Here is a 16,665-nt window from a genome sequence, read left to right as displayed (position 1 = left end):
AAGTATCCAGTTAGAGAATAAAATCCATCCGAGGTTCTTCCTTAGGTTGATAGACGAAGTTTATATTAAGAAAGTTTTTTTTATGCTTTCGACCAATAAGAAATAGTTGTATAGCTTGGCACTTTCTTTCAAGGAACGTGTTATCGCGATGCTAAGTGATAATATAAGCTTTTTTTCTCTGTTTTTTTTTTCAGAATATTCTTGTCTCTGAATAATATTTTCAATAAATTTAAAGAAAAAATAAAAAAGAAAAAAAAATTAACAAAAGAACAATAACACGATTAAAATAAAAATTAATCATTAATTAACAGTTTACACGACATTAATTTAACATTAATTAACTCAAATATATAAAAGTATATAAACTATCTACTTAAAAAAAAATCCTACTTAAAAAAATAAATATTGTGTATTTATCTTTTATCCGGGACCCACACATATACACACGTCAATAATATCCCTAATAATTTATTTATGTCAACTTACAACCCCTACTTAAAAAAATAAATTTTGTATTTATCTTTTACCCCACGCATAAGCACAGCAATACTATTCCAAATAATTTCACTATATCAACCCTACTTAAAACAAATTTTATATTTTATATTTTATATTTTATATTTTATATTTTATATTTTACCAGGACCCACACACACATATATATATATATATATATATATATATATATATATATATATATATATACTATCCCTAAATAATTTCACAAAAAAAAATCAAACTTTACCTAAAGAAAATATAATACATTTTTTATTTTATCAAAATACATAAAAATTTGATTCCATTAACCCTTTATGTAGTTTAGAATGACTTACAAATAAAAATATATTATTAATAATTAATTAATAATTTCATATATATTTGTAGTATTCTTTTAAAGAACTAAAAAACTAAATAATTTCTAATAAATAATACAATTATTCTAATAATGATAAACTTATTTTGTTGCATATATTTATCGAAACCACTTTTGTATATATAACTTAGGTTAGTAAGATAATTATTAATATAAAAACCTGTGAGACGACAGATAAAGGTTAAAGTTATATCAAAATATTCTTTTAAACAAAAAAGGAACTAAATAATTTCTAATAAATAATACAATTATTCTAATAATGATAAACTAATTTTGTTGCATATATTTATTGAAACCACTTTCGTATATATAACTAAGGTTAGTAAGACAATTATTAATATAAAAACCTGCGAGACGACAGATAAAGGGTTAAAGTTATATCAAAATATTCTTTTAAACAAAACAAAAACTAAATAATTTCTAATAAATAATACAATTATTCTAACAATGATAAATTGATTTCGTTGCATATATTTATTGAAACCACTTTCGTATATATAACTAAGGTTAGTAAGATAATTATTAATATAAAAACCTGCGAGACGACAGATAAAGGGTTAAAGTTATATCAAAATTGAAAATAAAAGAATAGGACAAAAATTGATCGATAAAAAAGAATCTGACAAATTATTCCATGAGTTTAATCGAAAGGATAGTGAGTCTTTAGGATCAGTTTTTATTAAAAAAAAAAAAAAAAAAAAAAAATCTCAGCCACTTCCACGAACGTTTTCCTCTATGTTTTGCAGAGAGGACTGAATAAAAAAATAGGACGATAGTGGGAATGAAAACTGGGTTGGAAGGGTGAGGGGTGTTGATGGGAGAGGGTTGGAAAAGGGACGAATAAAAAAGTTAAGCATACTAGGAAGGGCTGCACTTGCCCGATAGATGATGATAGGGGAGGTCTATCGAGTTCGAAAAGGATTTTCTCTGATTATAGCAAGAAGAGGAAAAGCAGGAGGAGGATAAGGAGGTGTAGAAGGAGGAGGTGGAGGAGGAGGAGGATATATTTCGAGGTCCGCGGGAAAATCCCTTAGGGACTAATTGTCCTCTCGATGTCTTCGTCTAACATTTGAAATCGATCTTCGTGGCTTCGAGAACGAGATCATCCTTGAGTTTAATTCCGATCTCGAACCATCCCTGGAACTAAAAAAACCAAAAAAAAAAAAAAAAGAAAAAAACTAGCTCACTTTTCTCATCGTGAGTAAGAAGAGAAGAATTTTCTTTCTCTTTCTCTTTCTCTTTATCTTTATCTTTATCTTTCTCTTTCTCTTTCACTTTCGTTTTTCTTTTTCTTTTTGTTTTTCACTTTTATTTTTCGTGCCATCGTAAAAGGGGGTTGGTTTCTGGAGCTTTTCTTCTTCCTCTTCTTTTTCTAATTTTTCTTTTACTTCAATTTCTATTTCTCTCTCTCTCTCTCTCTCTCTCTTTCTCTCTTTTTTTATATAATAAAATAATATAATTTTTATACTATTTTTTTAATAAAATAATTATTTATATATATATATATGTTATTACAATAATATTATTACACAAATTATTATAAAAATTATATTATATTATTATAAAAATAATTATAATATAATTATAATATAATTGCATTATATATTAATTATATATTATAAATTAAATTATTTAATTAATATTAAATATTAATTATTTTTACCACTATAATATAATTTTTATAATAATTTTTTTAATGAAATAAAATTATATTATAATATTAATATTATATAAATATATATATAATTATAATATTATAATATAATATTATAATATAATATAATATTATTTTTTATTAAATTATATTATATTATTATAAAAATATTATTATATAAATATTATAATAAATTTTTATAATATTTTTCTAATAAAATAAGATATAAGAATCATGAACATTGTATACAACACAAGTTTCTTCCTTTATATATATATATCTTTCTTTATCTTTTTATTTTTCACTCTCTTACTTTCTCTCTTGTTCTTTGCTTCTTTTTTTTTTTTTTTTTAAAAACAAAGAAAGAAAGAAAGAAGGAAAAGTTATATACAGATAATGATGGAAAAAAACTCGCTTGAGACTTTCTCAGGCTGTGCGAACATTAAAAAGAAAGTGTGCACCAGCGTAAGGTTTCATGAGTCCGGCTTCTCTCTTTCAATTACTGGCCCACCCTTCCCTTCTTCTTCCACTTCCACCCCTAACTCTACTACCAGGAGAAGAAGTTTCTTCTGCCACGTGACTGGAATATTTCGAGTCCACTTATTATAGGTATTCTTGGTGTGGCACACGAGAAACGACACGACGGGTAGAGCTTCGTTGACCTTCCATGATAATTAGGGATAGTACCTTCTAGTTCTTTGAGAGAGTACCTACGATGAGAGGTATAGTGTAACAGAAAAAAAAAAAGAAAAAAAGAGAAGAAAAAAAAATTATAATTTTTTTTTGTTCCACTACTACTTTCGTTTCTTTTTCATCTTCTTCTTTTTCTTTTTCTTTTTTTTTTGTTTCTTTTTCACTCTCTGCTTCTACTATTTCTTTTACTTTATTTTTTTTTTGTTATTAACAAATTAAATACCAAAATATTAAATAAATATCACACGGTGTATATAAAATATATATATTTAATATATTAAAATATTAAATTTTACTTTTTTATTACACATTTGATTTTATATTTTTATTACATATTTTATTTTATATTTTTATTATATATTTTATTATATTTTATTTTATTTATATTTTACAAATAATATTTTATTATAATTTATATTATATATTGTAAATAATATTTTATTATATTTTATTTAATATTTTTATTATGTATTTTATTATATTGTATTTAATATTTTATAAATAACATTTTATAAATATATAATAAATATTTAATAAATATATTTTAATATGTATTTAAATATAAATTTTAATATATATTTTTTTTTTTTATCTAAATCTTTATATATTTAATATATATTATATATATATTACAAAATATATATTTTAATATATTAGGGGGGAAGAGGGAACGATAGACAGAGTGTGAGTGGAACAATTAGACATATAAGGAAATAGAATGTAAGGAATAGAACACATAAGTTAAATGAAGTGTGTATATGTTATAGTTTTATATAGTCTATATAGTTATTGTTTAATGTTGTTTATATTGTTTTATATTGTTTTTATATTGTTTTTATATTATTAATATTAATATCTAATATTATATTAGGGCATAATTAGAATTAAGTATATTGTCAAGGGGAACGAACATGTAGGGGGGGCCTTCGGGGTAAACACCCTAAAAGGGTATACCTGCAATAAACTTCTTCTTCTTCTATATATTTTAATATAAATAATAATACATATTAAAATTTATATTTAAATATTATAATTTTTTTTGCTTCTTTTTTATACCTCAACTCTTTCGTTTCTTTTTCACCTTTTTCTACTCCTTCTTTCTTTTCTTATTCTACTTCGACTACTTCTTCTACTACTTCTATTATTTCTTTTACTTTTTGTTATTAGCTAATTAAATATAATTCAATAAATATCACGATGTACGATTCGTTAAACAAGTTAACTTGTAATTATCACTAATCAAAATGATATCAATCCTATCTTCGTTGAATTTCGAAACGCGCCAATTAAAAAAAAAAAAAAAATAAATCCCACGACATTCAATGACGATTATTTTGAATAATATTTAAAATGAGATTAATTTATAAAATGATATTACCTGATAAAATTGATTTCTCACATTTCTCTTCTTTTTTCCTATTTTCCTCTTTCTCTCTCTATCTCTCTCTCTCTCTCTCTCTCTCTCTCTCTCTCTCTGTTTCTTTTCTACCACCAATGTCAATTAACGAAATTTTCATTTAAACGAATTATCGATACTGTCATTCAAATTCTTCACGTCTACGAGCTCGAACAATTTTATTTCTCTCTCTCTCTCTCTCTCTCTCTCTCTCTCTCTATCTATCTTTCTCTTACTTTTTCATTCTTTCTTTCTTTCTTTCTACCTTTCATTCTTTCTTTTTCTACTTTTTTAAATGTTCCATTTTTCGACGAGCTTAATTAGCCGTTCAAATTAATCGAGATAAAACTTTATCGATCCTTGATTTTCTCTCCTGTAGAAAAGAAGAAGAAAAAGAAAAAGAAGAAGAAGAAGAAGAAGAAAAAAAAGAAAGAAAGAAAGAAGAGTGAAAAACAAAACGAAGAAGAAAGAAAAAGAAAAAAACAAAAAAGAACAAAAGAAAAAGCAACAAAAAACGAAGAAAGAAAGAAAGAAAGAAAGAAAGAAGAAGTCATTTTTAATTCAAACCTCCTACCCTTCCCCTTCCCCTTCCTCCCCCTGATGCTACTAGTACTAAGTATTTCACTTAATGGATTCGTTCCTGATTTTCATGGAAGTAGAAGAGAACCATCACACGGGAAGACGTTAAAACGTTGCCAAGCGCAGTTTCTAACGTTGATCGACGAGAAACTGTAAGGATATTCCACTCGATCCCTTTTCCTTCCCATCACCACCCCCTCCTTTTCTCACCCCCCTCATTCAGTCCCTCATCCTCCTCATTTTCCACCTCTTCTTTTTCCCATAGATGCTACAAAGTTAATAAATCAAAGATTTTCTCCACGAAAATGTTCCAACTCACAAGGATTCCTCTTTCCTATCTTAGTAAATCTCATTAGACCTATGAAAAGATAGACAGACTGACAGACTGACAGACTGACAGATAGACAGACAGATAAATGCACACAAACACATGAATACATAAGAATACTAAATTACACATCACCCTATATATTTAATTTCTATTTCTATTTCTGTTTAATACTTTGGTTACATATGACGTATTAGTATACGTCATGCATTTGTTTGGGCGAAGACACACATGACGACACTGATGATGAGTCATTGAAACTGTGACGAAATTTTAATTAGAGTTTATTCTTTGATTTATTTCAAAGTAATAAGTAATTTTTATATTATTATAATTAATTAATTAATTTTTTTAATATTAAATATTATATTTAATATTAATTTAAATTATTATAGTATTGCAAGGTAATATGTGTAATTTTTATATTATTATAATTTAATTATTACAATATTTAATATTATATTTTTAATATTAATTTAAAAATTATTATAATTTAATTATTGTAATAATATTTAATTTTATATTTAATATTAATTTAAATTATTACAATATTTGGAAGTAATTTGTAATTTTTTTTATTATTCTAATTTAATTATTATAATATTTAATATTATTATAATTTAATTATTATAATAGTATTTAATTTTAGATTTAATATTAATTTAAATTATTATAATGTTTAAAAGTAATATGTAATTTTTATATTATTCTAATTTAATTATTATAATATTAAATATTATTATATATAATTTAATTACTATAATATTTAATATTATATTTATTATTAATTTAAAAATTGTAATATATAATTTTTATAATAATATTTAATTTTATATATTTAATATTACTTTATATTATTACAATATATTTGAAAGTAATATGTAATTATTATGTTATTCTAATTTAATTATTATAATATTTAATATTAATTTAAATTAATACAATATTTGAAAGTAATATGTGTAATTTTTATATTATTATAATTTAATTATAATAATATTTGATTTGATATTGAATATTAATTTAAATAATTATTATATTATATTTCAAATAGATATGTAACCAAAGATGGTTAAAGTTACTCGTACGAAACGATAGTTTCACCATTTTGGCATAGACAACATTAACTGTATAATACATCACGATTAATCGCTAAAAACACTCTAATCTAATCTTTCGAGGGATGTGGAACGAATAGATAGAAGGTTCCTAGAACAAATAGGAATATGGGAGTAGATGAGGGTGGGAATTAAAAACTGTATATCCCTTATTCGCCTACATCGTGGTAGTTGCAATGTCGCCGCAGTGATTACGGCAGTTACTACGATTCTCTTCGGTGTAATAGTGTAAGTTGTAAGAGTTAATGGAGTGCGGTATCGTGCTAGAGACTTTAATGAAATTTCGGAGGGTTTTCAATGTATATGTGTACACACACACACACACACACACACACAAATTCACTCTTTCTCTCTACCTCTCTCTCACTCACTCATTCTTTTAATGTTACGAGTATATTTGTCTATGAGTGCTTGTATATATATATGTGTATGTATATATATGTTCTACTTAAAGTTTGTTATATTTTTTTTAATAAGGGAAGGTGGGTGGTGGAGACACAAAAATAGTAAAAAAATTAAAACAGAAAAAGGAACGATAATATCTGATTACCTATTATCATAGAAATTTCAAATAATTTACCTAATCGTGTTATTTTATAATTATAATTATTATATATTGTCGGTATCATATTAATTATTATTAATTATTTATATTTTATAATTATGAACTATGGTAATTATTATTTTTTTATTAAGGAAATTCATTGCTTTTTTTCTTTCGATGTATCCTGCAAGATTTTATATATTTAATTATTTATATTAAAATATATTATATTATTAATTACAATTATAATTTATATTAATTTTTAATAATTATAATTATAATTATAATTTAATTTATAAATTAAATATAATACATTTTATTAAATATAATTAATTATATATTATGAAATATATTATATTATTATTAATTATAATTATAATTTAATTTGTAAATTAAATAATATAACCCGAAAACTCTCTTTTTCTTACAACCCAATATGTTATATATATATATATATATATATATAGTATAGTTATTATATTATAATTATAATAAATAATTCCTCTATCATAAAAATAAAATTGTATTATTTAAAAATAAAATGGAAACCCTAAGTAGAAGAAAATCAACGATGATTGAACGTACAAAATTAGGCAACACGTAATTAATAAAAGAGAAAGGATAAAGTTGTAAAATAATGGTACACACACACACACACACACTTACATACACACACCTTTTTACTTGATATAACCTGGATTTAAGAAAAGAAATGAGCCGTAACGTTTATAAAGAAGATTTCACTTACCGAAGGAAAATTGCATTCCTTTGCTCTCGAGTTCGTAGCTGCAACGTTTGAGGACACCAGAAAAAGATGTTGGGGATGAACAAGGAGGGTAAGTGGAGAACGAGGAGGGGAGTAAGAAAGAACACGAGTACACAAGGGGTTAATAGGGTGTTGCTGGTGGGTGAGGAGGGGGTGGCTTGGGTAAAAGGAAAAATACGCGGAGCACACTTTATTATTACTCGTTTAGAAGTAAACTCATACTACTTTTGGGTGGTTGGTAAGGAAAGAAGGGGTGGAAGGGATCTCGTTAAGGAAATTTTCTCTATTTTGTACATGAATGAAAATTATAACCTTGAACGGGGGAAACATAGAACTATTAAAAAATGTAAAGGGGCTAGGGGAAAAAAAAATTAAAATAAAAAAGAGGGAGATTAAGTGTAAGTATTTACTGACTTTACAAAGAAAAAAACCCAGATACATATTTTCTATATATATATATATGTATTTTACATTGTATTATACTCTTCTTTACCTTTCCTAAGTACTAACCTTCCTCTTTTATTTTTTACTTTTTTTTCATTTTCATTTTTTCTCCCTTTATTTCTTTTTTTTTCTTCTTTTCTTTTTCTTTTTTTTTTTGGCTCCCAATCCTCTTAACATTACGTACGACGTCAACCGCAAAACTTTCGTCGTACGTTTTCCTCTTTTCCCTGTTCTCTTTCCCTTCATTCCTTTCCACCCTTTCCTTTCTTTTCCTTATTTTCTACGAATCGATAATCATCCCCAGGACTTTTCCATATCGACCCTTTCCGGTGTAAAACCAATTTTTATTATTATCTTTTTTCTTTTCTTGTTTTATTACGGTATAATATAAAACTTAAGTCGCGAATATTTTTTTTTTTAGTTATGTATATTTTTATTTCGCACCTGTCGTTTTTTTAATTCGTGTTACGTTTAACATTTTTTTTTATGTAGAATAAAGTAAAATAAAAATATCGGTTTAAAATTACGTAAAGATTTTTACTTAAATAAACTCTTTAAAAAATATATAAAAATTATTAATGTTTACCATTTACAACCATTTTTAATAAATTAATATATATATATATACTATAATTATATTATATTAATTATATTATATAATTTTATTATATTAATTATATTATATAATTTTATTATATTATATAATTTTATTATATTAATTATATTATATAATTTTATTATATTATATAATTATATAATTACATATGTATATTATAATTATATTATATATTATATACATTATATATGATATAATTATTATATTTATTATAATTAATAATTTTATTAATTATTATTATTAATTATATATTATAAGTTATTATTAGAGTAATAATAAATATATATATAATAATTATATATTAATAAAATTCTAAACCATTTAGAAAAACTTTTGCAAAATTGTACCATCGAACAATATAATCAACAATTAATATATTTCCAATAAATTAAATAAATAATAAAAATAATAAATACTAAATATAAAAAAAAAAATAAAATAAATAAAGAAGAAATTGAAGAGAAACTTTTTAGGAAAAATCAAAACCCGAGCCAATCGAAACGATCCTACTGTTTGTCCCTTAATTCGTGTTAACACACAAAGAACAAGCTTGTCCTTCGAACGTGCCCCATCTTCGATGCCAACTCCGATTGCCAACCCCACCCAAACCCTCTCTCACTGTTTCATTCTTATCCCTTGTAAGTTTCGTTCGGAAAACAAAGAGTCAGAGTGTTCCGGGGTTAGGGGAGGGATGCGGGAATGGAGAATGGGGGTTGAGGGATGAGAAGTAGGAGATGGTTTGTAAGAGTAAAAGGGAGAGAAACGTCGGCTGTTTCGCCCTTTGCCTCGGCAACCTTCGTCTAACGAGTGTTTGGCAAGAACTTTGACCGGGTAGCCATACATCAGCGTGTCTTCCATGTTAAACGGAATATACACGTCTACAATATACTATATACTATATAGTTATATACATATAGATATATATATATATAAAGATATATACTTGAGAAGATAGATATAGTTATACTCGTAATCCCATGGAAAATCGACCGCACTCAACCGGACAATCGTAAATTGCCAGGGCCGTCAACGGGTGGGTGGTACTTGCTACTTAAAGTAATGAGCAAAACTTCATTCTCGATGCGTTAGATGAGACGCGATCGTGCACTTACGCAAATTAACGCTACTAATTAAAACAAAAACATAAAAAAAATAAGACGAAGAAAATGAACAAGAAAATGTAGAAAGGAACATAGGAAAAACAACAACGTTTTATCACTCCCTCAACTTGTTGACGTAGTTTAGAAAATAACAAATAAAAAATATGTTTGAGACGTGTTTACTTACTTTTTATTTATTTTTTATTTAAGTGAAAACTTCTTCAGAATGGGTGTGATCTGCACACATGATTTCTTATTTTTATTTCATATAAAATAATAAATATTATTCTAAGAATATGCATCAATCCAATTACAATATTAGAGTTCAATTTTTATATCATTATTTATAAAAATATTTCATTTGCAAACATTTTTTAAAGTGTTTTATTATTTACTTTTTTTGTAATTATTATAAAAATGCGCGCCTGTATGAATGCAACCCTCCAAACACACTTTGAAAATGTTGCTCGCGAGTGTCATCTGTCGGGACGGAATTTTTTTTTCTGCCCGAAAGATAGGCAACCCGTCATACATACGTGTATGAACAGTTTTGACTGCAAAAAAATTCCGTCCCAGTAGATGTCGCTCGCAAGCAACATTTTCAAAGTGTGTCTGGAGGGTTGCATACGAACAGGCGCGCACATTTTTATAATTAAATTACTGATTAAATAAATAATTACAAATTAAAAGTAGAAATAATATTATAATAATATTATATAATAAATTACCCTCGAAACTTGTTTATTTGAAGGTTTCACTTCTTACTTGTGTGATATGCACATATGTGTTTTTTTTTATTTGTAATAAAAATCAACGACGAGAAAATTTATTATTATTTGCTAACGTAGTTTAGAAAAAAATAAATAAAATTAAAATAATAAAATGTATTCGAAATGAGTCTAGTTACTTTCTATTTATTATTTTAATTTTTAGTAAAAATCAACGACACGAATAACAAAAATGATTATTACTATTTCGAATTTGACTACTGTGAGTTCGACGACGACAACCATAACGATGACAACGAAAATGAGTATAGGGATAATATTATACCAAGTGTAGAAAGAAAAATGGAGAAAATACGTGACCTTAGACACCCTATTTTCTTGATGGAAGGATCCGTGTACCATGCAGCTGTCCGCATAGTTTCCTATGAACATGAGTGAGTGACTGACTGAACGTGTGCTTATGTGTATGTATATATGTATATGTATGTGAGAGATAGTCGGAATGTGGAATACGACCGACAGGTGCATCGATGCGATGCAATGCGCGTGCGGAAACACGCAAACTGTATTGTCGTTACATCGGAAAGCTGCTCACGCATTGCTATGGGATAATATTGTCTTTATGGGGAGCAAACCGTCTGCTTAAATTATACCCTTACCCCTTTACCCCTTCCCTTCACTTTATATCTTAGAAATCAAACACATGACAGATAAATAAGTAAAAAGGTTGAATAGCATATGTTACATGAAAATGTTCATCATTTTTGGTATAATTTAATGCAATTGAAAAAACAAAATGATTTGTTCTAATTGCATCTTATCTCTCTCGTATGTTTTAACTAATTATTTAAAGAAAGATATATAGATAAATAAATAATTCAACAAATGAATAAGTTACTAATTTTATAATACAAATGTATATAATTTAATCCACGATTGTATTCGATGCAATTGAGATAACAAAAAAATATAGGTCATAATCACACATCATAATCATCATCAGTTGTTTAATTAATTAATAAATATTGGTAAGCAAAGAGAGGTGGTTATTTTTAGATTTCCTAAAAATTTATTTCATCACATATAAAAGTAAAGTTTCCGATTAAAAAATGTTCGAAAATGATTGGTACGGTTTCGAGCGAAATTTTAATTAGCGTTATACAATTCAATTAGGTTAAGGTACCTTTTGTTTTTTCTTGTTTTTTTTTTTTTATTTCGTTTTTTACTTTTTATCTCCTCACACTTTTTCCTTTTTTATTTTAATTTTTGTTTTTTCCTTTTTTTTTCTTTTTCTTCTTTCAATCAGTCAAATTTATAACGCAACTGCAAGAATCATTGACATTTAACTTTTAAAAAGATAATCGTTTAATGTTTATACAATTTCTATTGTCAAATTCATCGATGCTCATTTCATTTTCAATTGTGACACCAAACAAACGGGTCACATAAAATATATTATGTCGATTGTGTGATGGTGGTGATGGTAGTGGTGGTGGATAATGGGTAGTGTAGCGTAAAAGTAATCGAATCCATTTCCTTTTAAATGTTAACCGTAATAATGGTAGTTGCAATCAATTTCAAGTCGGATTTTGTATCGTTCGACGTATTTTAATATACGCTCGAAACGATTTATTAACTTGGATTAACGAAACAACTAGTTCAAACATTTATTTATTATACATACGTGTTTTACGATAAATAAATAAAAATTTGACGTCATTTTAACGAATAGAAATATTTTTGATCGAAAATTGTAATCAACAATTATATTCGTATACTCGTAATATTATTTATTCTGGTAAGTTAAATTATGAAAAAAAAAGAAAAAGAAAAGAAAAATTTATTGCAATTGTAAAAATAAAAAAGAAATGTTAAATATTGTAATAATTTTCAGTCTCGAATTAATTTTACGCTACATATTTCGTATATTACAATTATTCAATTAAAATGTGAAATAATAAATTCATTGATTATTCGTGAAAATAAATTAGATTATTTTTTAATCATTGTCAAGATCACTCATTTTCTGTTTTTTGTTTTTTGTTATTTTCACACACACCAATTTTTCAACACAATTGTCACACATTTTAATATTTGTTTCTCACGTTAGTTAAATACAATTGTCGTTGTTGAACGTGTCAATCGGATATCCTTGAATTATCCTGAAACAAATGATAATTGTTTTTTTGTTTTTTATATAATATGTGATATAATATTATATATTTATATTATATGTTATAATTTTTTAAATAAACTTAAAATTATAATTTTTTAAATGTAAAATTAAATAAATTTTAAATATATATATATTATAATAATATATATATATATATATATTATTATTATTATAATAGAGAAAAATTATAATTTTGCAAATTGTAAATAAAATAAATTTAAAATATATAATTATTTATTTTATATTATATATTTTATATTTATATTATATATTTTATATATTTAATATATTATATATTTTAAATTTACTAAATTTATATAATATTTATAATTTTTAAATTTATTATATATATATAATATTCTATATTATTTTAAATAAACTTAAAGTTATAGTTTTTTCAATGTAAAATTAAATAAATTAAAAAAAAAAAAAATATATATATATATATATATTATATTTTAAATTTATTATATTATTATAAATAAACATAAAATTATAATTTCACTTCCAAAAAAATCACACATCCCCATAGTTTCATCATTTACACATAATTTTCTCGATTAAAACCCTTTGCCGTACAAAGAAACAGCCACCCCGCGTCCCACTGCAACAATTCAGCAATGCCTAAGAGGTTAAAACAATAAGAATAAAACGCGGGGGTGGCGGGAGATGCGGGGGTGTGTGTATATTCGTTATCGTTTACCGAGAACGAGAATAGAGAAGAAGAAGAAGAAGAAGAATTTACCCAGATTTATTCGAAAACCCGCGGGTACGTAACGTATATATAATGCATAATGGACGACCTACTTTTCAATCCTTCCGATCTCTAAACCGAAGGTAAGCTTACACCACCCCCACCGATCCCCCTCCCCACACACACACAGACACCGAAAGCACATTCTAAAGTGAAACGGGAGAGATAAAACCAGATGGAAAGACGAATAGATAGATAGATAGATAGATAGATAGATAGAAGATCAATATATATAGATAGATATACATGATAGATAGATATATCGATAGATAGATGATAGATAAATAGATAGATAGATAGATAGAAAAAGCACAAGGAAGAATATCGAAGGGGTGCTTTTAAAGTTTGCAAAGCTCTTCGACCTTTTCAAGGCGGATCAAATGCGGGGCTGGATGGGAGTGTAGGGGGGGGGATTGGTTCGCGACGATCGGACAAATAAAAAAGCTCGCAAACCCTGAGAGAGGGGTTGCTTGTGTGAAAATGCGAAGTTCTCTCCGGTAATGGTTCCGGATAACGACGTTTCCCTGCACTCTTGATCGAAAGAGAAGAGGATGGAAGGAATAGGAAGAGGAAAGGGTGAGGGTGAGAGTGAGGGTGAGGAAGGTATGGGCCAGAGTTTCAGCGTAGAAGTAGGAATCCCTTAACCAAAGTGTGTGCACACCAGCCAACCAACCAGCCAGCCAGCCCCACGTTATCGTAGCTCGAGAAGCAAAAGGGAAGCTTTCGAGGTCCCTTCGAGGTTCCTTCCTTCCTTCCTTCCTTCCTACCTCTTCCTTCGTTCCTTCGTTCCTTCGAGGTCACGGCGTACCAAAGCCTTCGTTACACCTACCTACCTACCTTCCTACCTACCTACCTACCTACCAACCTACCTACCCTACCACTACTACTATTATATTACTATACCCTACTGGATCCACTATATACGACTTCAAAAGCACACGCGGAAGCATCTTGCGGCTGAGAATGCAATTTCTAGACTCGACTCTCTCTGTGTGAGGCCCAAGTACCACCTTGTACTATCCTTATACAACTATTACTAAGTAATATCCCTACACCCTATATAACTGACGGTATGCTCATATTTATCTGAGATATCATTATTTTTTCTTTCTAATTTTTTTTTTTTTTAATATCAATATTAATAATTAGATTTAATAATAAAACTAAGCATGATTGATCAATTGTAATTGTAATTTTTGTAATTTTCAAATTTAAATTAGAATTATAATTTTATTAATTGTAATTCAAATTAATATCAAATTAATTACTATCTGCATTCAATTTTAAAAATATAATTAAATATGAAATGTCAATAAATTGGAGTGATTTGAAAAAAAAAAAATATATATATATATATATATATATTAAAGTTGTATTATTTTTATTTATATAATATATATAATTTTATATATGGATAAAATTTTAAATAATATATTATATTATTTTACAATAATTATATAAATTATATATATATAAAAATAATAAAAATTTAATGTATATTTATATATATAAAAAAATTATTATTATATACCGTTTATTAATTATTATCCCGTAATAATTTTTGTTATTATTCATTATTTATAAGTCTATACCAAATTGAACGTTACCTCTATAATACAATCGTAAACAAATATAATTTATTTTTTAAATAAACCTAATGAAGTTGATTCAACGTTAAACGCCTAATTTAACAAAACAAAACAAAACAAAATATAAATATTAGGTCAAGTCATAAGTAACTTCCGATGCGGCTATGTAGAATCTATTTTTCGTATTTACCTACTATAAGTCACTGAAACAAACGAATTTTCAATATCACTACATAGATGGGGATTCAGTTAGTCTTCTATTAACTTTTTTATGCAGTCAATGTTACATTTAACCATTTTTCTTAATCACTGAAATGGATAGTAAAAAGTGCATATTCGACATGTAATGCTTTAAGAATTGAAACAAGGTAATAGCACTAAAGTGGCAACTGAAAAAATATGCAGCGTATACAGTGCAGGACTGATAACTGATAGAACAGTCAGAAATTGGTTTGTAAAATTCCGTTCTGGAGATACGATCTTAAAAGATGAACCGAGTGCAGCGACGTATTTCCGACTTTGATGAACCTTTTAAAGGTAATATTGGAGCAAAAATCCAATAGATACGTTGAACAATTGCAAAGAGTGCAAAAAAAGAAAAACTCCATGAAAGGTGTCTTGCACTTATCAGTCGCATTCTGAAACACCATTCTTTGTCTCATGAAGAACGGAAGTTATTTATGACTCCATCTAATAATTTGACTCGACCAATTTGTCTTCATTTATATACTTTTTTTTTGTTTATATCATGAAATGTGATTTAATCATTTATGTATGCTCAATTATTATGCGTATCAATAACATCAATATATAGATATGGAAAAATTGATGAAGAGAAATCGAAAAGGAATCCTTTGGAGGATACAACATACAACAATGGCATATAAATTATGGAACATGAACGAAATAGGTATGTACCACGGGAAAATTCAATGACGAAGAACCCAAGAGGGGGGTTTGAAGTGAACTTTCGCACCGTATCCCGGCCATTGTTTTAACGCACGGCGGTTTTCCCTCTTCCTACCTCTCTCCCTCCCTCCCTCTGCCCCTTCCGCCGCGGGTTTTCCACTAAATTACGCTCATAATTTTGCTGGTATTTCGTTAATTCCTACCTGTCTTGAAATATTCGATGAGGAACCAGAGTTTTAATCGTGTACGATGAAAGAGAACGATTATCATCGTGATAACTATAACCATAATTAAAAAAAAAAAATGGAAGACAAAAAAAGCAGATAGAAAAAGAGAGAGAAATAGAGAGAGAGAGTAGTTGCATGATATAAAAATATATATATATATATTAATGATG

The 16,665-nt window shown here is 26.5% G+C and overlaps 1 long non-coding RNA gene across 4 annotated transcripts in view; it reads right to left on the bottom strand.

Annotated features, from left to right (window-relative positions):
* LOC149033072 (uncharacterized) overlaps positions 1 to 16,665 on the bottom strand; it is a 51,321-nt gene that overhangs the window by 7,106 nt on the left and 27,550 nt on the right. For 2 of the 4 annotated variants that reach the window (XR_016176041.1, XR_016176040.1), the window contains one exon: positions 11,887 to 13,002. The exons of the other annotated variants lie outside the window; for them this stretch is intronic. This is a non-coding gene — a long non-coding RNA (uncharacterized LOC149033072). Of the gene's footprint in view, positions 1 to 11,886; positions 13,003 to 16,665 lie in introns of those variants that run through there. 4 annotated transcript variants of the gene reach the window in all.

Source organism: Polistes dominula, unplaced genomic scaffold, assembly GCF_049000335.1.
Source record: "Polistes dominula isolate Pdom_NZ unplaced genomic scaffold, Pdom_raw_medaka contig_79, whole genome shotgun sequence".
NCBI classification, from domain to species: domain Eukaryota; kingdom Metazoa; phylum Arthropoda; class Insecta; order Hymenoptera; family Vespidae; genus Polistes; species Polistes dominula.
The sequence above is the reverse complement of the archived record's forward strand: the minus strand, read 5'-3'. Positions and strand labels throughout refer to the sequence as shown.